This window comes from Podarcis gaigeae (genome assembly GCF_964106915.1).
Source record: "Podarcis gaigeae genome assembly, chromosome: 10".
NCBI classification, from domain to species: domain Eukaryota; kingdom Metazoa; phylum Chordata; class Lepidosauria; order Squamata; family Lacertidae; genus Podarcis; species Podarcis gaigeae.
Window position 1 is genome coordinate 70646475 of NC_139686.1, and position 21424 is coordinate 70667898.

The 21424-nt window shown below is 41.6% G+C and overlaps 1 protein-coding gene and 1 long non-coding RNA gene across 22 annotated transcripts in view; both read right to left on the reverse strand.

The window, feature by feature from the left end:
* The window catches only part of MAGI2 (membrane associated guanylate kinase, WW and PDZ domain containing 2), a 628972-nt gene that overhangs the window by 243359 nt on the left and 364189 nt on the right, over positions 1-21424 (reverse strand). The window lies entirely within an intron of this gene.
* LOC310826617 lies at positions 1484-13056 on the reverse strand. Its single transcript, XR_014555894.1, has 4 exons — positions 9878-13056; positions 7765-8074; positions 3680-7535; positions 1484-3535 (listed from the first exon to the last, which is right to left on the reverse strand). It is a non-coding gene; the product is annotated as an uncharacterized lncRNA (long non-coding RNA).

Consider the following 21424-nt stretch of genomic DNA (forward strand, 5'->3'; position numbering starts at 1 on the left):
GATCTTTTCTCAAGACCTAAAATTATTAATTTAACCTTTAAAGCCCTGGATGGCTTAGGACTAGGACCACAGGTATTTGTCATGGATATTTTAGCTGAAATTCCTGCATTGTGGGGGTTGGACTAGATGACCCTTGGGTCCCTTTCAACTCTACAGTTCTGTGATGGTTTTATCACATTCTCTCATATGGACCTGCCTGTTTGGATGTCGATAATCAGCCCCAGGGAGAAGCTGGACTGCAGCAATTTGTACCAGCTGTAGCTTCCAGAAACAGAGTACAGTGGTACCTCAGGTTACAGACGCTTCAGGTTACAGACTCCTCTAACCCAGAAATATTACCTCAGGTTAAGAACTTTGCTTCAGGATGAGAACAGAAATCGTGCTTTGGCGGTGCGGCAGAAGCAGGAGGTCCCATTAGCTAAAGTGATGCTTCAGGTTAAGAACAGTTTCAGGTTAAGAACGGACCTCCGGAACGAATTAAGTACTTAACCTGAGGTACCACTGTACATTGTAGTAACCCAGTCTGGATTAGTAGAAGGTGAACAGTTTACAGCTTTTTCAGAAGTGGTTGAGTCACTGCTTTTTTCAAGAAGTCTGGGATCACTGATTCCTGTAGGGATGCCTTTACCTAGGCCCACGCCAACATGCTTTAATAAGCCCAGAGGGGCCATGATTGGTGGGACACATGTTTGGTGCTTCACTGAAGGCACCTGGTCCACATCTGAAGGCCACATCAACTCAAACTAATTCCATGATGTTACAGTAGATGCACTGGAAATTTCATAAATGAAATCAATAAATACATTTTAAATAGCCACTGATAAGACAGATAGACAGAAAGGCACAATTTCACATTTATTTCAGCAAAACATTAATGTGTCAGAGAAAGTCACATGCAAAGTCCTGAAAGGCAGTTACAAAGTTCTCTAGAAGCACTGAAGCAGGAGTGGCTTATCTATGGCCCAAGAGATGTTCCCACAGGCTTTTAGGTATTGACTGCTCTTAATAAAAGGGCTGGTGTCATGCTGTGTTTGCTGTCATGATTTAAACAGATTTTATACATTTATTTATTTATACCTCATATCTTAAGGAAATAAATAAATGTATGCTGTGGAACCTGAATTCCCACTCAACATGGCCAAGGGTCAAGAATAACGGGAGCCGTATAAACCAGCAGTGTCTAGGGACCTCAGTTCAGCCACCCCTGTAATAAAACAGCAACTGAAAATGGACAATTTGAAGTTAACACCAATATTTTCATTATTATTAATAAGAGAAGTAGTAACGGTATTTTTGGGAGAGCAGGGGGACATTCTCAGTGGTTTGGGCCATATAACAAGACCCCACCCCCTGCAAAATGACTGTTTATTAGCCATGTACATAACTATCCCTGGTTTGCATTCACTTTCTAAACATTTGGTGGGCTTTTTACTGGTTTATTATTAAGGTTATGTAATCATATTTTTTTTAATCCTTTCCTTCCTGTAATTTCATTCAGACACTTCTGTGTCCTGGGCAGAATTGCTAGCTGGTTGCAAATATTTCTTCTTCTTCACTGCAATACTTAATCATATGTGACTCCTCTAATGCACTCTACTCAGAATTGCTCTTGAAGGCAGTTTGGATGCTTGGGTGAGTGGAGAATATAGCAGTTTATCTGGTGACTACAGCATTTGACATAAATCTTCATTAATTCATTTATTCAGGCTGTTGGAACGTTTGGTTGGAAGTGACCACACAAACCGTTCACCTGTGGTGGTGAGGGGGATGGAATATGCTCCTTGAAATCAGAGCCTGCATTTTGTGGCCTGAGGGGCAGCTGTGGAGTGACCAGGGCTAGTGAAATTACTATGGCAAATGGGGCAGAAAAATCCCACGTGGGCATCTCCCCCTGACAGCAGAAATACAACAATAATAAATTAAACAACTATTTGCTGCTCTTGTGTGACATCCTCTATCAGCTGCCCGAGGGGGTTGCCTTCCTTCGCCTGGTCTGGCTTGCAAGAAATAGCAAGAAAGTGGAACAGTTAACACTGAAATGAACACAGTAGTAGAATCTGCTGTTACCATGAGAAGTGGGAAGTATGACAACATATCAATAAGGCATTGAAAGTTCACTTTTCATCCTCAAGACAGTTAGCTGGATTTTTCCCTTTCAAAACTGAAAGAAGAGCTGACATAGTAATCCACCAGCAATGGGCTGGATCCATTTGCTTATGCCAGTGAGGACAGATGTGCTGAAGCGGGGTTTTCCAGTGGTGCTGGAGCTCTGCCAGGGAAAGCAGCTTTCAGTAATTTCTGGAGAGCCCTGATAAACAAGAGCTTAAAGTAACTTTGGGCATCCATCCTCTCCAACTGGCCTGCACACAACTTTGTGGGCTATGCATTTTAGATATGCTTTCTGTTCCCAGACACGCCCCCCCATACACACACCCAGAAGAGAGCAAGAACCACTCACTTGTCTGCTACTTCTTTAAAACAAAACGAAATAAAACACTCCACTTGTCATTTGAGAGGCCAGAATTCTTCTTTCATCCAACCGTGCATGTGTGCATTTTGGGCACCATTCTTCATCCAGACAGGGCACCCAGAGCGGCTTACAAATGCCAACAGTAAAACATTTTAGGTTTAACATTTCGTATTTTCATTACATCCTGGTTCAAGTAGAGGCCCTTTTGTCCCAGAATGCTCCCTAGTTCCTAAACAAACCCCAATCCATCCTCCAACACCATTCTCTCATCCATGCATTGCGACTCTAATGCAGTAGTCCCTGGGAGTGATTGGCTAACTGCTTTGCTCTGCCACGGCTAGTGGCACCCTTTTGGTCAAGTTGGCTGATGAAGAGGACTCTGATTGAAGCGCTGAGATTTTACATTATGCATGACAAAAATATAAAGCATCTTGTAGATTGGAATGGATGTTTTCCTCACAACCAAATGATCAGAATAGGTAACAAGCCAATAACTGACAAGTTCCTGTTGCTTGGTACATCTGGCTTTCTTCCATTTTTACTTTTCATTTCCCTTAGTTCAAAATTTTGATTGATTTCATCTTGATTTGAAAGATTTTAAAGAACTGGAAACCTCTGTGGGTCTGACAGCCAGTCCTAGCATTTTATCATTGGTTATAAACTGTTCCTCAGTTCTAGGTACTCAGAAGCCATTTACAGGAAGCTATGTACACAATTTCCAAACATTTGTTATCTTAAAATGTGCATAGTGCTTCCTGAAATGATCTCATTTGATTCCTCAGAACAAATGGACCATGAATTGCAGCCCAAACCTCTTAAAGTGATTTCCCATGCAGAATCTGGAGTCATATTTCAGTTTTCTGTGAGTGTTTCTCTGAAGCTGGAGAAGCAGAATTGGTGAAAGTCTTGTCTCAGTGGACAACATATTGACTATTTTCTCTTGTAAAGCTTTCAGTCAAATGTTATAGAGATTGTGCCCCCCCCAAAAAAAAGGTTGCCTCGAAGTGCAGGAGATTTGCTCAGAATTCAAAGTCCTTTGCAGTTTAAGCTTGAAATCCTGTATAGCTGCATTTCTGTTAAATCAAGCTGAAGTCAATTGGGATTATGCATGCAGAACCTGTGCCCCCCCCCCAAAGGTTGCCTCGAAGTGCAGGAGATTTGCTCAGAATTCAAAGTCCTTTGCAGTTTAAGTTTGAAATCCTGTATAGCTGCATTTCTGTTAAATCAAACTGAAGTCAATTGGGATTATGCATGCAGAACCTCATAGAGGACTGCAGCCTCTAGACACAAGCTATTAAGATTCTATGTCTCTTTTGTAGAAAATGTATACTTTTTGTGTGTTTAGGGAAGTTTTTAATGACTAATGTTTTAATGTATTTTTAATCCTTTGTTGGCTGGGGAGACCCAGCCAGATGAGTGGGGTATAAATAATAAATTTATTATTATTATTATTATTATTATTATTATTATTATTCCACAATTTCCATTTTTCTCGACAATCAGGCTTTTACTGGCAGACATTTAGTCCCACAGGGTTCAATGCAACAATCATTCCCAGTGGTTTTTACCTTAAGTAAATGTCATCATGAGTTAGAAACTGCCAAGCCAAATTACCAAAGCCCTGCTTAGTTTGGAGCATATGTGATTCAAGGAATCTGAAAATACTCTGCTTTCTTGGTGTAACATAAAAGCAGAGTTTTGTCCTGTTCCCTAAAGGTGTGCTTCTTGTCATTTGTGAATTAGCAGAGATGCTGAGACAATGTTGCTCTTAAAAATGAATGCCCTTTATTTTCTGGTAAGCATGCTTCGGTCCTTGTTAGCTATGTCAGAAAGTACAATTCTAATTATTTTTGTCAGCCTTGTCCCTAAATGTTTGGTAACAGTGCTGAGTGCCCTTTAAGAGCTAGGATTATTTACTGCCCTTGCACCCCGCAAATACAAGATTACATCATGCCGTTTTATGAACACATGATGAAGAAAGCCCCAAACTACCAAAAACATTCTCCCCTTCTCAAAGTTTCACATCTCCAACTTCTCACAGGGCTTCAGACTAGTTTCCAAAAACTAAATTATTATTGCTTGTAGTGCAAAGGCCTCCTGACATTAAACCATTTCAATCTGATGCCTGCCTGATTTCAAAAGGGAGAGAGTTCCATAGAGTTGGGCCCACTGAAGACACAACTCCTTGTTGACGCTTCTGGTCCATGGATAGGGACCATTAACATTGCCTCCCCAGGTGATTTCGTTCATTGACCCGAGGCATACAGGATAAAGTAGTCCTTAAGATACCCTGGGCTTAAATTGCTGAGGACTTAGCTCCCAGTGGCACGGCAAGAGCAATGGTGCAACAAAATGACCACAGTTTTTGTACTGTACAGCACCAAGCTAGCTTGAATATACTAACAAGGCCAGAGGAGCTTGTTTCCAAGTAGACATGTATAGAAGTGTTCTGTTAACATATTTTTGTTTAAGACCTAGTCACAAGAATGAGGTGTACTAGACATAGATCTAGATCTAGATCTAGATCTAGATCAAAGAACACCAGTCACTAAGAGTATGAGTTGCCATTTGTTATACTTTTTATCATGGTTTCGGGCCAGGATCCAAAGATAACTACTTTTCACATGCCAGGTGGGTTTTCTTATGATTCTTGCAGTCTACTATCCCCAAACAGCACACTGTTATTCAAAAAGCACTACTGGGCGTCAAAGGGTAGCGTAGTGCAACTGGTATGGTTGCACTGTGTGTCATGCTGCAGGGGCTGCCAAAACAATGCTGTAGAACGGAGTGTGAGAGGTGGGGTGTGTGTGCACAGGGCAATGCTGAAATTTGAGAGCCCCAAATCCACCACTATGAGCATGCTCTGGCCTTCAGGCACACCTAAAGCATCTCCTTGGATTCTGCCTACAGTCTAAATAGTACAACTGATGTGAAAGCTGTTGAGTCTTGCAGCACAACACAAGGAGAAAAACAAAATGTAGAGCTTCTAAGGGATGGAGGGCATGTAAGGCGATCAGTAATAGAAAGAGGATTAGTTTAATGAATAAATTGGGATTACGATGTGATTTCCTATTAGCCTCTACTAATGTTCTATAAGCACTTAGATCAATATCTCCAATGCAAGTGGAATTGGCATGCAACAATTTGCTAACTAAGAGACCAAAAAGTGATCTCTTTCATCAAGGGCAACCAAATGTTTTTGAAGTCACACAGTCAGTGCAGATTGGAATCAATGTCCATGGCAGATTAATGCTTCTTATCTTTGGTTTCTCATTGACAAGCCATTTTGCCTGGGGCTGATTGCATTTCTTCTGTCTCATCTCCCACCCTGTTTTCTTGGACACATGCAATTTTGATACATTTTCACTGAAACTTTTGTCCGCTGGCTACTGGAAACAAACACTATCAGTTCTATAAATTCTTCTTGATGCAATGGTTTGCAGGCCTGTTTCTGCAAATGTATCTATTACAGCACAAGCACACATCCAATCTGGGGGCCCCTGTCTAGGTCTGAAAGGTGGCCCTGGAATGCTCTTGCTTCTAAATGAATGAATGAATGAATGAATGAATGAATGAGCTGGAAAGGCTGGAGGGACATTCTTTGTTCAACTCTGGTCTGTATAAACAAGTGTACAAAATAAACTCCTAAATGGGGCAAGTAAACACAGAGTAGGGATGAACAGAATCCAGACTTGCGGCATCTGCTTGGTTTCTTTGTTTTCTATTTAGAAGGCCAGCTAGAGGCAGGGGCAAAAGATATACACTTAGAACGGTTGCGAACAATTCCTGGGCCCACCTCTGCACTGGTTCCACTCACCAGCCCAATTTGTGGGCCTTGTATACAGGAGGAGCACCAGTGCAAAATACTTTAACTTGATGCATGATGGATACAACTTGATGGGAATTCACTCATGACTGCTTAACGAGGAGTGGGGAAGGCAAAACATGAGACCATTATCCCTATTAGCGCTTACTGTTTCATAGCTTTATTTCATAGCTCAGTGGCAAAGCACATCATTTGCATGCAGAAAATCCTGGACCACACACTAAACAGGCGATCTTGGCATCTCCTCTTCAGGTAAGAAGTATGGACAAGCCTTTACCTAGGATAGTGACTTGCCACAGTCTTGAGCTCGATGGACTAACAAGTCAGCTTTGTGTAATGTTCCTGGTTTTAATCTAAAAACTCTATAGGAAGATGGTAAAGGCATGTTAAAATGGTGCATTGCTTATACCTTATGCTTGTAAAATTAAGTACACCACAACTATTCTAGTGTATGCTAGAAATGTAATTTACGATACAGGTATTATTCTCCTTTGGTGGCACTGTGAAAAAAATTATGGCAAATTTGATCACAGTAGACGATATTTTAAATGCGACTTTAGACTTCATAGTAACCATAATTCCATTGCTGGTTTCATTTGGATTAATTAAAGGTGTGCATCCCCTCATATAAAAAAATAGATCTGTTTTGTCTGCTGACTAATATAGCTAGAAATTGAGATTTAATTAAAATTGAATTAAAAAATGGAATTTGGTTGAAATGAATGTTGCCCTAGTTAAAGAAAATGAAGCTGGAATTACTCCTAAGACATAATTTGGCAATCTCCAGGACTTGCTCAAATCAAGCAAAAATATCACGCCAGATTGTCAAAGGCCAAGACGAAGAGGTGCATCTTCAGCATGTGACAGAAATTACATTATGAAGGTGCCAGATGCCACTTTGTGGGGAGGGTTTTTAGGGGCCGCCATGGAGAAGGCTCTCTCCTGCACTCCCCTCCTCCCCTCCACAGACTTCTGACTGCACTGGAAGAATCAATTGGCAGCTTCTCTGCTGATCTTAACAAGAAGGTTTGTAAGGAGGGCAGTGGTCTTTCAGGTATTTGTGACCAAACCCCTTTAAGGGTATTTTGGAGTGTGTGTGTTTGTGTGTTTTACACTTTTGAGGGGGGGGAATTATCCTCAGAAAAATATAAATAACATAGCTTACAGCATAGATGAAAATCACTTCCAGAGACTAACGGGGACAGCAAAAATTACATAGGAATTGCTCTCTTTAAAGTACTGTACAGTGGTACCTTGGGTTAAGTACTTAATTCGTTCCAGAGGTCCGTTCTTAACCTGAAACTGTTCTTAACCTGAAGCACCACTTTAGCTAATGGGGCCTCCTGCTGCCACTGCGCTGCCGCCACTGTGCGATTTCTGTTCTCATTCTGAAGCAAAGTTCTTAACCTGAAGCACTATTTCTGGGTTAGCTGAGTCTGTAACCTGAAGCGTCTGTAACCTGAGGTACCACTGTATAAAGATACCAAGTGTTACTCTCACTGTTATTACAGCATAAATAAAGAACTGTGAGCTCTACAAAGTAGCATACTGAGAGGGCAGTGTTACATCGTTCTTTTTCTTATTCATATACAGTAAAAAATCAAACCACCAATAAAAGTTAGAGCTTTTTAAACAAAAGTTACTTTGCACTTCTTTCCATATCTTTGCAGCATCAACATGAATTGTTGGTTATACAGTGAAATCTAATTTTAATAGATTAATCGCTCAAATTATACTAATGCAGGTGTTTAATCAACTAAAATGCATTTAACAATCGACTGTTCTAGTTTTTCAGCGACTTCCGGGTTGGCGCCATCGCCGAATGGCGGACTCCCTCCGAGCTCCGGAGGGAGTCTGCTCGGCAGGGGTTGGGTCCCGCCGCGCCGGCGACACGGGGACCCTCAAAAACCATGGACGCAGAAGCCCATGGACCTGGTGACTCGGCGGGCACCGTTTGCGCCCCCGACCTGCGAAGGAACCTTTTTAAAGGCTACGGAGCTGAGGACGTGGGGTGGTGTGGTGCTATGAGTCCTCTGCTTCCCCCGCCGAGCGAAGCCGCATGCCATTCGACGGAGAGCGCTGACTTCTTCCATTGAAAATTTGGACTAAAAATAATAACCCGTGAGTAATTGGGAAAGCAGATCTAAAAGGAAAAAAAAATTCTGATTCGGAATGAGCGGGGGAAGTGCAAAAAGGAAGTCCGTCTCCCCCCTGTTGTAGATGATTTAAAGCAAGGATCTGACAACTAAGGTCGAGAAGGGTCTGTTTTTTATTGATAAAAGTTATTAATTTCACGATGGGAAATTACAAGATTGTGCTGGGGGAGAAAAGTGGATTGTGAGAGCTAAAGTGCAACCCCCCGGGAACCGGGAGTGATCCATGAGAGAGCCTGGTGAGGAGATATAGAGATTTTGACAGCTGTCAAAGTAGCTGTCAAAGTTGGAGAATAAAAAGAGAACTTTGTTACGATGACTTTGCCGGTCAGATTCGTTACAATTTGGATATAAATTGTTGAAAACAAGGGATAATAAGTTAGCTTGACTTTTGGGTGTGATCTGGAAGGAAACTAAGTTACCATAATCCCTCTAGAGGGGGCTTTGGGATATTACAAGAATGGCTGTAAGTGGAAAAATATTCATGGAATTGAACAGGACTTTTTATCTCCTGGGAAAGCTGCAAAAACGAAACATTTTGTCTACAGAGGTCTCTACACTAAAGGAGACAATAGATATATCTATTGAAGAATGGAAGGGACTTGATGCAAGTTTTTGTTCCTGAATAAATAAAGCCTCTGTAGAGGAACTAGAAGCTTTTGGAATTAGAATGTTTTTGCAGTGGAACAGGAAAAGAAACCTGAGGAAAGTGAGGAAAGAGAACAACAAGAATTGGACTAAGCTGGAAGTGGGAGCATTTGGGACATTCAGACTTGGGAGGACTGGGAAACAGAATTTGAGTTTTACTCTTAAATATAGAGATCTGGATGGAAGAAAAATGGACCTTCTTGAGATAGAGCTTTTCCAAGATTGGGTGTTGGAAACTAAAGACTACCAAAAAGACGGCAAAGTGGAGCCGAGAGAGATTTGGACATGGATGTGGGGTCTCCAGGCTGACAGCAGATAGATTGATGGACATTGGGGATTGAAACCGGGAAAGGGGGGAGGGAAATTCGGAATCCAAAGGGTGTAAAATTATATTCTGAAGTCTGTTTTCTTTATTTTTTATTTCGTTCTGTTGTGTGTACTAAAGAGGGGAATTTGTGGAAGGGAACAGGGGTCGATCTTAGGGGGGGGGAATTCTAAGTTGAAGGACGGTGGAATATAAAGGGAAAGTGGTTATATAAGATGAATTAAATTGAACATTGGGCTAATTATAATAAGTTTAAAATTTGGGGTAAGAACTTGTGGAACTAATTTAATGGAAATGGAATACAAGAGGGGGTGGGGTGGGGAAGTCCTGGAAAGATGCTAATGAAAGTAAGGCTTCAAATGCAAATGTTTCTTTTTTTCTTTTTTCTTTTTTCTTTCATGTTTTGGATTTTTCTGGAAATTTCAATAAATATTTTTTTTTTTTAAAAAAAAGACTGTTCTAGTTTTTCAGGATTGAAACCAATCAGTGACATGGACTGCAGCAACAGGGTTATGTAAACGAAATAAAATATTTTATGATGGCACAAATGTGTGAATTTTTATTATTATTAGATTAGCATACTGCCTCATACCCATAGATCCGAGGGTGGTTCACAACACAAAGTCACAATATAAAAAACACAAAACACAAAATCTGGTAGCTTCAGCAATAAGTTGCCCTGAGAAAAGTCAGCAGCAGATCTGGGGACGGTGTGTGTGTGTGTGTGTGTGTGTGTGTGTCACTATATAAGACTGTGGCATGGGATTGACCCTTTTGTGCCACCTGACCCCCCCCCCACCCTAAGAGGCCTTGGGGCTGCTTTGATGGTGCCCCACCTTGAACAGCCCACAGTTTGGTCCTTCAAACAGCAGTCCCAGGTAATCCAAAAAGCACCTGATATGGAGAGCCTCTGGCTCCAGCTACACAGCACTTGACAGAACAATAGTATTGTGACTACAAATCCTTCAAAGGTTTTTGTATATGCATTTATTACTGTTTTAGAATGGCACTTCTATTGGGATGATTAATTGGTTTACACAATGACTTTCTAATATTAATATTATCTGTTCTCTCTCAAAAGCAAAAACAAATTCCTCAGTCAATCAACGAAATGATTAAGTAGAAGCATCGGTATACTCCTTTCTCGTAACATTTATTTGGCTCAAAACGGGAGGGGGGGTTGAGTTAGCTTTCCCCTTAAAATATTTTCAAATATTTTAAATTGCTTTCCAGAGGAAATTGAAATATACAGTACATGTACAAATATTTGAACAGAAATCTATCAAATGCAAGTGCTGTTAAAATGTTAATAAAGCACAAAAAGGTCCGTATACTTAAAGCTATGGTTTTCCCAGTGGAGATGTATGGAAGTGAGAGTTGGACCATAAAGAAGGCTGATCACCGAAGAATGGGTGCTTTTGAATTATGTTGCTGGAGGAGACTCTTGAGAGTCCCATGGACTGCAAGAAGATCAAACCTACCCATTCTTAAGGCGCACTGGAAGGACAGATCCTGGAGCTGAGGCTCCAAGACTTTGGCCCCCTCATGAGAAGAGAAGACTCCCTGGAAAAGACCCTGCTGTTGGGAAAGATGGAGGGCACAAGGAGAAGGGGACGACAGAGGACGAGATGGTTGGACAGTGTTCTCGAAGCTACGAACATGAGGTTGACCAAGCTGCCAGAGGTAGTGGAAGACAGGAGTGCCTGGCATGCTCTGGTCCATGGGGTCACGAAGAGTCAGACATGACTAAACAACAACTGACTTTTCTCAGCAATTTCATTTTCATAAGGTCATTTGGGTCATGATCAATTTCCTGTGGTCCAATAACATTAGGAGGGCCAAGTAAATGTCAAGTCCTGTGTGTGTTGCTAGTGCCTGATGGTGCTCTGTGAACCATTTTTTGTGAACCATTTTTTCCTGGGCTCTGCACAGTGCCATGGCTGTGCATGTGGCTGTTAAGCAAATATGATGTTCCTCCTTTTGTAAGACTCTATTGCGTGCTTGGGCTCTGCAAACCATTTTCTTTCTTTGTATACTGACAGCCTGTTGCTGAGATTATTATTTTCTATCTTACAAGCATGGGCAGCCCTCTTGTTTTTCACCTGTTGTTCTCGTCTTGTCTTCTCCCCTAGGTTTTCCTTGTACTACCAGTTCTTCTCCTTTTCTTATGCTTTCTGATGGTACATTTTCCTTTACATGAACACATGAACACCAAGATTCAATGAATTATCCTCATTTATTTTTTATTGTGGTTTACTTAACTATCTACCTTTGGTCAACCACTAAAAAGAATGGTTAAGTAAGGTTTTGGAAATATGGGAAAAAAATATGGACAAATTGACGGACTGGGCAGAAAGAAGAAATGTGTTTTCCTGCTTCTATACCTATGAGGGTGAGGTGAATGCCCCGGTGACTTAAGGAGGAAGACTGTCCGGGAATCCAAAACACTGTAAAGGGCTTTTTTTGGAGGGGGGGTTAACTTATATGTTATTAATTTGACCAGTAAGATGGATTTTGCCGATCAAATTGCCTTGGATTTTAATGTATTTTCTCACCAACCTGCAAACAAATTAGCAATGTCCTGTGCAAGTGAAAGGATGTTCTTTGGTTTCTGAGTGCTCCTAACAGGAATATAATAGACCATGCATGCTGCAACTTGTCTTGTGTTAGGCCTGGTAGATCACAGTAGGCTGAAGATGAAGAAATCAATTTCTCTATTGCAAAGTTGATGAGAACACTTCAGTGTGAATGCAATATTCCTGACCAGACATGATATGGTCATATACAGTACTCAAGGGTATACAGTACCGGCACCTCTTTTTTTGTTGTTAAAATGTGTGGCACTTACTGTAACAACTTCATGGGAGAAAGGCACTGGTCATGTACTCGAGGGGTCAATATGGACTATGGACTCAGCTATACAGCTGCAAATATAACAGTTTAACTGTGTTTTAAGTGCATTATACAAATGTGACACTAGATGGCAATGGTGAGCTTATGGTAAATTCAACATATTTTTCAAAACTTTTTTTAAAAAGCATTTCCGCAGCGTTTTTTATATGGTCTAGATTCCACCCCTGTCTCAGAAAGGAAAATAATTTTGAACTACAGCGGTACCTCGTGTTACATCTGTAGCGTGAAAAACCTGCATCTGCACAGGCGCGTGGCACAATTTGGTCTTCTGCGCATGCGCAAAGCGTGATTTAGAGCTTCTGTGCATGTGTGAATGGCAAAACCCGGAAGTAACCCATTCCGGTACTTCCGGGTTGCTGCAGGATGCAAGATGAAAACACACAACCTGAAGCGGGTGCAACTTGAGGTATGACTGTACAGGATCCAAAGACAATGATCCTTGGTCACTTGGAAAATACACAACAGACAGTGGGCTTGTTCAGATGTAAGAGACAATCTAACATGTGCTCTGTTTCCCTCCCTAACTTTCTGGTTAGGGAAAAATCATAGTGTATTGTTAGATTGCAGTACTATAGCATGTGCTTGCCCTCCAAGGTTTGGTAAACATGGCCCAAAGTGCATTTCCCATCCTGTTTTGGAAGGCAAGCATAAGCTACAGTTTACCAGTTTGAACCGAACAGCAAGCTTTGGTTTACCTAATCATAAAGCCAGGAAGAGAACTGGAGCAAGTGAAAGCTGTACAGAAGGGAGAGATGGAGTATATGAAGCAGAGGCTGAGAATAAATGGTGAAACCATGGCATGTGAAGCCAGGAAAAGCTTTGCTTGAAGTTGTGTTCATTCAGATAGGCCTTTCCTGAGGGGTGATCCCAGCCACGCCCACTGTCATGAAACAGCAGAGTAATGTTTCATATTGTCTGGTGTGCTCCCATTATTATTTCATATGATTTGCTCTTGTAAACCCTGTTACACACTGCTTTGAAATTTATTTGCAAATAAATACATCGAATTAAAAATGCCAGAATGTAAGCTATGCAGGCGGAAGCAGATGGCATGATGGCCGCACTGAGTTCTGCTGCTGCGTACTGGAATGGTGAAGGAAAAAGGGGACACAGCTGTGAGGTCAGCATGCTGCAACCACACCAGCAGAGCCAGTTAGATGCTCCTGCTGCCACGTTCACAACAGGGTGTGTATACTCTTGACTAGCTGTGGAATTACATGCAGAGGTGTCTTCCCACTTTACTGATATCTTTGCACTGGAGATACTGGAGACTGAACTTAAAACCTCATGTGTGCAAAGCACATGCTATATTAGGGAGCTACAGGCCCTCCCTACAATCTTTCTGTCAAGAAGATGAGGATGGGGAACCTGTGGCCCTCCATCTGCTGCTGTTCTCCAACTTCCATAAGCCCCAGCCAGCCTGGCCTGCGTTCAGGGATGATGGGAGCTGAAGTGTAGCAACATCTGGAGGACCATAAGTTCCCCATGCCTGACGTAGGAACTGATCTGAACATGCAAGAGATCTATTGAGCAGGTTTGATGAGGTAACTGCCTGGTCTGCTTTCCATGCCCTATCTGTTTTCTAGCTCCTTTTCACTCCTGACACTATATGTTATGCCCTAAGATCTCACATTCACCTAGTAAATTGCCATCAAAGTCATGAAATGCTTGTGTCCAATTTGTTAACCCACAGTAAATCTGTGTGATTAAATGGGTGAGTCTTTGTGAGGTATTTCACTTCGTGCTATATGCTGTTTTCCTTCTCCAAGTAGCTGTATGCCCTCAGAAGATACTGAATTCCTTTGTGAATTTTCTGACAAATGATATTTACCACTTTCGCAAAGTCAAGTACATCCTGCTCACTAGACAGCACTCTGAGGAAGTTATTTCTGGTTTAGCTAAAACTTCAGTGATGGCAAGAAATCCAGGCTTTTAAAAAGTCAGACTTTATATTGGGTTTTTATGCAAGTCAACAATATCTAGAAAATCCAGAACAATTAATGACTGGCATAACTTAGGAAACCATCTTCTCTTTAGGAAATGTTCCGGAAGCTTATTTCTTTTCCTGTCTTTCCCTGTTATTGTCCCTGATATTTATTACAGCTTACATAATTATACAATGTGTGTGCCCCATGTATCAGTTTTCTACCTTTTACTGTATATTTTAGAAATATATAATTATGCATTAAGGATCAGGTTTCATCTACATTTGGATACAATTGTACATCATCTTGAATCAAGATGGCCGACTGAACCTTTCAAAACTGCACTAATTTTAACAACTGATTTCAAATTTGCACTGATTTTTTAAAAAGTTTCTTAAACACCAAGTAGTATTAAATATGTGTTTAATTAACTGATTTGTCATCATCCCCCCCCCACTTCACATCTTTTCCATTTTTGCCAGACAGAAGAAGAGCTCAAACTGGGATCTTTGTTCTTTTATGAAGCAACTACAACAACAGTGACAAGTGATTAAATAAGTCAGTGTAATATCATGGATAGATTTATAATTTAAAAGAAGAGACCTGAGTCCAAGTCCTAAGTCAACCATGCAGCTCACTGGATGATATATTGAGACAGTCACCTTCTTTCTACATCAAGAAGTCATTACAAGGATAAAGCTGAAATCCACCTCCATGTACACTATGCTGAGCTCCATAGCATAAAAATGGAGCATGGAAACAAAACAAAACAAAACAAAACAAAACACCATTGCACAATATTTCATATCCACCTTACATTTTATATTGCCTCTCCACTTGTCTGCTACTGCCACCTTTGCTGTTACATTCCTATTCCCCAAGATTATTATGTATGCCCCCTTCAAACTTCCCTAGTGTCTCCTTGCAATCCAAAATTTCCTGCAGTTGCCCCTTTGTTGGTCTCCATGCCTGTGTCTCACTAATCAAGAGATCATCAACAAATATTGCTCCATTTTGAGTCAGGCAATGATGTGCTACTTTCTGGGAGAGTGGGATTCTGCTTTAAGAATGGGTATTTTGCATTTCTAGACCAAACACAGCGTGCTCCTTCCAGGGAGTTGTCTGTTTTGCAGTTTTATTATGGCCAAAAACGGGACGCAGGTGGCGCTGTGGGTTAAAGCCTCAGCGCCTAGGACTTGCCGATCGAAAGGTCGGCGGTTCGAATCCCTGCGGCGGGGTGCGCTCCCGTTGCTTGGTCCCAGCGCCTGCCAACCTAGCAGTTCGAAAGCACCTCCGGGTGCAAGTAGATAAATAGGGACCGCTTGCCAGCGGGAAGGTAAACGGCGTTTCCGTGTGCAGCTCTGGCTCGCCAGATGCAGCGATGTCACGCTGGCCACGTGACCCGGAAGTGTCTTCGGACAGCGCTGGCCCCTGGCCTCTTAAGTGAGATGGGCGCACAACCCCAGAGTCTGTCAAGACTGGCCCGTACGGGCAGGGGTACCTTTACCTTTACGGCCAAAAACACATTAGGCAGAGGTGTGCATATGAAGTTGGGGTCTCCTCACACAGCAAAACAAGACCACTTAAAAATCTGGAAGTTGTACAACCAAATCCACAATTCCATGCCTGTATGATAAAAAGGAAATAAATAATATGCTCATAGCCACACTAAGAGAGGCATGCAGAGAGAATGCCAACTGCCCATCTTCTCGGAGCTCCTTGTCTTTCTGAAGCTACTGTTGTACCTGCTCAAGGCATAATTATATTTTCTTTCAAAAGGTCACTAAAAAAAATTATTTAGTGGATATTCACAAAGTGGGAGGCTGTCATTTATAATTCAAATGAGCTGACGTGCAAAGCATTTAAATCAGCATATAAGTTATGGTATTGCTGAAACAGCAAGGCCTATGTCTAATCTTTCTGATTAAGGATATTTAAATACATTATCCAAACTGCTGGATCGTCCACCCCAAAAAATCCTTCTGAAGAGCTACTTTAAATTATTAAGTGGGATGGGTGGTGGAATAGATTTTTCAGTGTTCCACAAATCAGAAAATGTAAACCAATAAAAAAGGAGTATAAAGCATTACCACCACTTGTAAACTATTTATTAGATGATCAACTCTGCAATTTACATTTGCTGGAAATTACACGTTATAATTCTGTTTTTTAAAATACCTTTGATCAGCACATCTCTCAGAGTTGTACTTTCTGGGTTGTTTGCTTGAGATAAAACTAACAGTGAGTTGAACCCATTGCTGGCTCCGGTTTCTGGCCAGGCCTTAGGCAAGATTCTTTCAGGGTGGGCCTGTCTCCTCTTTGTTGCCATTTTCACCAACTGATGCCTTCCTGCTTGCTTCCCAAGGGGAGAGTTGGCAAGGGAGTAAGTAAGGAAGCAGAAGTCTGGAAGCTCTTAGCCATTGGGCCTCTGCAAAGGTGTGTTTCAGTGACTGCCCAGTCATGCCAACTGCTGATACCTGTCCCAGATAAACCTCAAATAAAGCTGTACACCTCAGGACTGCAATACCCCAAGGCCTGCCTCTCTCCATATTAACTGACCCTGTGATCTTCATCTGAGGCCCTTCTTCATGTGCCTTCTCCACAGGCGGTCCAGAGGGTGGTATCACAAAAAGAAGCCTTTTCTGCAGTGGCTCCCTGCTTGTGGAGTGCTCTCCCCAGGGAGGCTTGCCTGGCGCCTTCACTACATATCTTTAGGTGCCAGGCAAAAACATTCCTCTTCTCCCAGGCTTTTGGTTCATTAAACTATCTATGGCCTTTTAAATTGCGGGCTTTTTATTGTTTTGCTTGTTACTATGTTGTATATTTTTGTGTTTTTATATTGTAAACCTGTGATCCTCAGATCCTCTTATTCAAGAAATAATAAAATAATAATAATTTCAGTTTGAAAGAGAGTGGCCATGTGTCCTGTTTTACAGAGGACACTTCTCTATTTGAAAGAGTTTTCTCTTTGAAGAGCTGTCTAGTGCAAGTCCAATTTAAAGACATGAGAGAGAGACATGAGGCTTTTTTCCGGTTAGGATTCTGATCTTCCTCAGGAGATAGGGGTTACTGAAACCTTGCTTTGATTCAGGAATGTGGACAGACCCAAAATACAGACTCATGTTGCATTGTGCATACAAGAACTCTTTGATCTTCATCAACAAACTGCACCTTATTCATCTATTTGCAAGTAACCTATAACTACAATGTTCTACTCTAGAACGGGTAACTTTACTGGAAAATTGGAAGCACTACCTTACAAAGCAGATATTTTTATCCAATTGCCTACCATGTGTTAGTTATAGGGTGACCAGGTGTAAAAGAGGACAAGGTTCCTTCTGCACCTTTAAATAGGTAGGTAGAAGAGGGAATTTCAGCAAATGTATCTTGTTACACAACAACAGTGAATTGTGCAGGAGCTCTGCCTATATTTGCTTGTGCATATTGCAACATAAGGCTGCCTACTTTCACCGAGAAAACTGTATGGCAGAAAGGAAGACAGATAGTGATGGACTTCTGCTGGTTCAAGTTATGGAGCCTGTCATTAACTAACAGTAGGATAATGTGTCTGGAAAAGCAGCAATCTTTCTCCAAGATACATCTGATGGCATCAAGAAGCTTTCATCTCCATTCGTTTAATGAAGACAAATGCACACACCTCAACGCTGCTCAGCATTCTAAGGTACCCGGAGTCTCAGGTCACTAGATAGTTTTGGAAACACTTTACACAAGCCTTTCTTTATTTACAATAAGCACTGAGATTTCATTAATTCCACTTTTCATCCCCTGACACCCTGCTGCGAAGTTGTCTTTCGGCAAGCCAGACTCAAAGTGACACAGATGTCCCATGCACTGAAATAAAAAGGAAGTGGTTTCCTAGGCAACAATAATGGCACAAAAGCGCTCTGAATTTACTCTCTTGCTCATGCAGGGCTCGAGTAATCCAAACAGTACAGAAGAATAATAAGAAGCATCTGATCTGAATGTACGGCAATGGAGAGAGTCAGTGAGAAAGATAGAAAAGGTATGTGTATTTCTGTGTCTGCATGTGCATTTGTTTGTGTATGATTGATAAACCTGGCTCAAGTACTAATTTGCTTCTGAAGGGAGTCATTTACATTGGCTTTTTAAAAAAAATCAAAACAGGGTGCAAAGAATATCCGCATATTACATTCCAGCCATACCAAGATTAGACAACAATAGGTAAGGAGGAGCAATGCAGTCCTTGAATGTTGCCTTGGAAAAGAGCCAGGCATGGGGGCTGTTGTAAAAGGCAGCTAAACTCTAATGGATTTATGCATAATGGAAGAGATTGGCCAATTTAACTTTTCAAAGAATCCTGATGACTTTGTAGTTTTGGAGCTCTCAGTGGTACTTGCCCTTCATGCCAGAGAGATTTAAGAAGAGCATGCTATACTTCCTTTAAAAACAACAACAACAGCAACAGCAACAGCAACAACAACAACAAAAGTATCACTATAAAACCCTTTTTTATTTGAAGGAATTTGGCAATTAAGTGCAACTTTTGGGAGGAGTAGTGGCAAAATTTGGTCAGTAAATTGTTGGTCTTTGGTATACTGTTTTGATATTTATTTGAAGAAGTCCTATATTGTAGAAAGGTTATGGTGTTTTTTATGGTATCTATTTATATATATGGGACGCGGGTGGCGCTGTGGGTTAAACCACAGAGCCTAGGACTTGCTGATCAGAAGGTCGGAAGTTCGAATCCCCGTGATGGGGTGAGCTCCCATTGCTCGGTCCCAGGTCCTGCCCACCCAGCAGTTTGAAATCACGTCAAAGTGCAAGTAGATAATTAGGTACCGCTCCTGCGGGAAGGTAAATGGCGTTTCCGTGCGCTGCTCTGGTTCGCCAGAAGCGGCTTAGTCACGCTGGCCACATGACCAGGAAGCTGTACGCCGGCTCCCTTGGCCAATAAAGCGAGATGAGCACCGCAACCCCAGAGTCGGTCACGACTGGACCTAATGGTCAGGGGTCCCTTTACCTTTACCTATTTATATATAACCATTGAACTTTGACAAGCAATATTTCAGGTAAGGTAGTGATGAGGAGATCCAAGGGTCTTGACAGAAAGACACAACTGTTGACTATGTGTAGATGTGAGCTTAGCCACACATCTGCTATAGTTTTAAGAATAAATCACAGTGCCCTCCATCTGTTAGTTGTAACTGTACAAAGCTCAAGGACCTTTAAGATTCAGGGAGAAGAGAGCTATACCTGTTGTCATACAAACTACACCTTCCCTCTTCTGCACCATCCATCCTACACTCTTTTCTACCTGGCCCTCCAGTTAGCTGCAAGACAAACAGGGAATTTAAAATTTCAATGTATGGAAGGAAACAAAAAACCCTTAGGTTTTTCCAGAGATACTTGCCTGTAACCACTTCATGAAAAACAAATACTTCATAGGTGACCTATATTTTGAACATGCTTATCGTTTTATACCAAAAGGTGGTATAAAAATACTTGAAACAAATCAACCTTCAATTCAAAAATAGACTTTGGGGCTTCAACCCTTCTCTTTCTCTTTCCCCGTTAAATACCTGTCTTTCTGACACAGAGATAAAGAAGTGCTTTGCAGACAGCGAACACTGATATCATTCTTCAGTTTTGTGGCTTACATTTCAAAGCCATGTAAGCATATAGTTCTGAGAAGAAGAATGCTTAATTACATGGAAGATGAAAATACTAGTTGGGCAGACATTACAGTGAATTATTTGTTTACCGTTTGGCTGAAAGTCAATACTATAGGAAAAGGGGAATGTCACAATCATTTATAAGTATTTAGGAGCTGTAGATTCATCTGCAGATTGCTGCCATTATACGAGCACTTCCCAGTTTATAAGGGGCAGATAGGGCTCATCAACCTTGGAAAGTAGCCCATCTAGGAGACAAAAGACCTTGTACGCCTCCTTCCAGCAACTCCTGCAGCCAAGCTGGTGCCAAACGCATTGCTCTGCTTTCATTTGGACCATATCAGTGAGGTCAAGAAGGGGGTCTTAGTGTCTGGGCAGCCCAAGACCTCCATACCCAGTTACCCAGGCTTGCGCCCTGTCATGGTAACTTTGGTCGCTAACGCAGCGGCTTGATTTCACCCCTGGAGGCACACTCCATTGTCTCTAAACACAGATAGATGCCAACAAATTTCAGTGTAGAGGCCTCTGCAGAATTCCTTTAACATTCATTGCAATGCAGAAAATGAAGGCTGCTTATGTTCCATAGGACAGGGAAGCAGTGAACAATTTTATAGCTTCAGCAAATCTGGATTTACTTAACACTGGGTGCGAGGAGTGTTGCTGTTTATGGAAGCAGTTGCACCCTATGGTTCAGACCACACATCTGAACTGAGTGCTTCTCCAGTTTGCTTCCTGGCTTAAAAGTAGAATTTTCAGATGGGATGAGTGGGGAGAATTCTATGAAAAACCCTTTCAACATATATCTTTCATGGCTGCTTGCTATTGTTCACAGCCATTTCCTCCAACCCCCTGCTGCACTGGCAGCTGTTGTTATTCTTTGTTTCATCACTCCTCAGCCAATCCGAGATCACATACTGCCTACGAGGGATAAGGAAGAAATTTGTTCACTTTGCATTTTTATGTAAACCAACCTAAAACCATGTTTTCTGAACACAGGATCTGAAATGCAACTTTGCCCCTGAAGGTGCACTTTTCCACTGTCTCCCAAGACAGACGAGTGCCAGCCAATAAGGATTGGGTGAAGCCAATTGAAAGCGAGGGAAATGCTTCCTATGCAGGTCACATGTGCGATCCAGCTACAATTTCAGCTATTTCATAAATAGATGAGAAGAAATTGCTGGGAAAATTGCTGAAACAAGAGTCCTTTTTGTTTCTGATTAGAAGTCCAATGATAACAGGATGGGGCCCTTTCAGCTGAGCCCTACGCATAAACATGCTTCAAGAGGTAACACCAACAAGTAATGTACTTGGCTGGTCAAATCTGTTTTATGTCCAGCTGGCAGTGAGGAACAGAGGTGGCTGAAGCGTGTGTGCTCACTCCTGATGCCAGCTCCTTGAAAATGGTGTCTACCCATTTCGTTGCTGAGACTCATAGATCCCTTTACAAGTACCAACACTTCCAAACAGAAAAAAAACAAAGAAATCAATCATATAAAAGACTGATGCAATC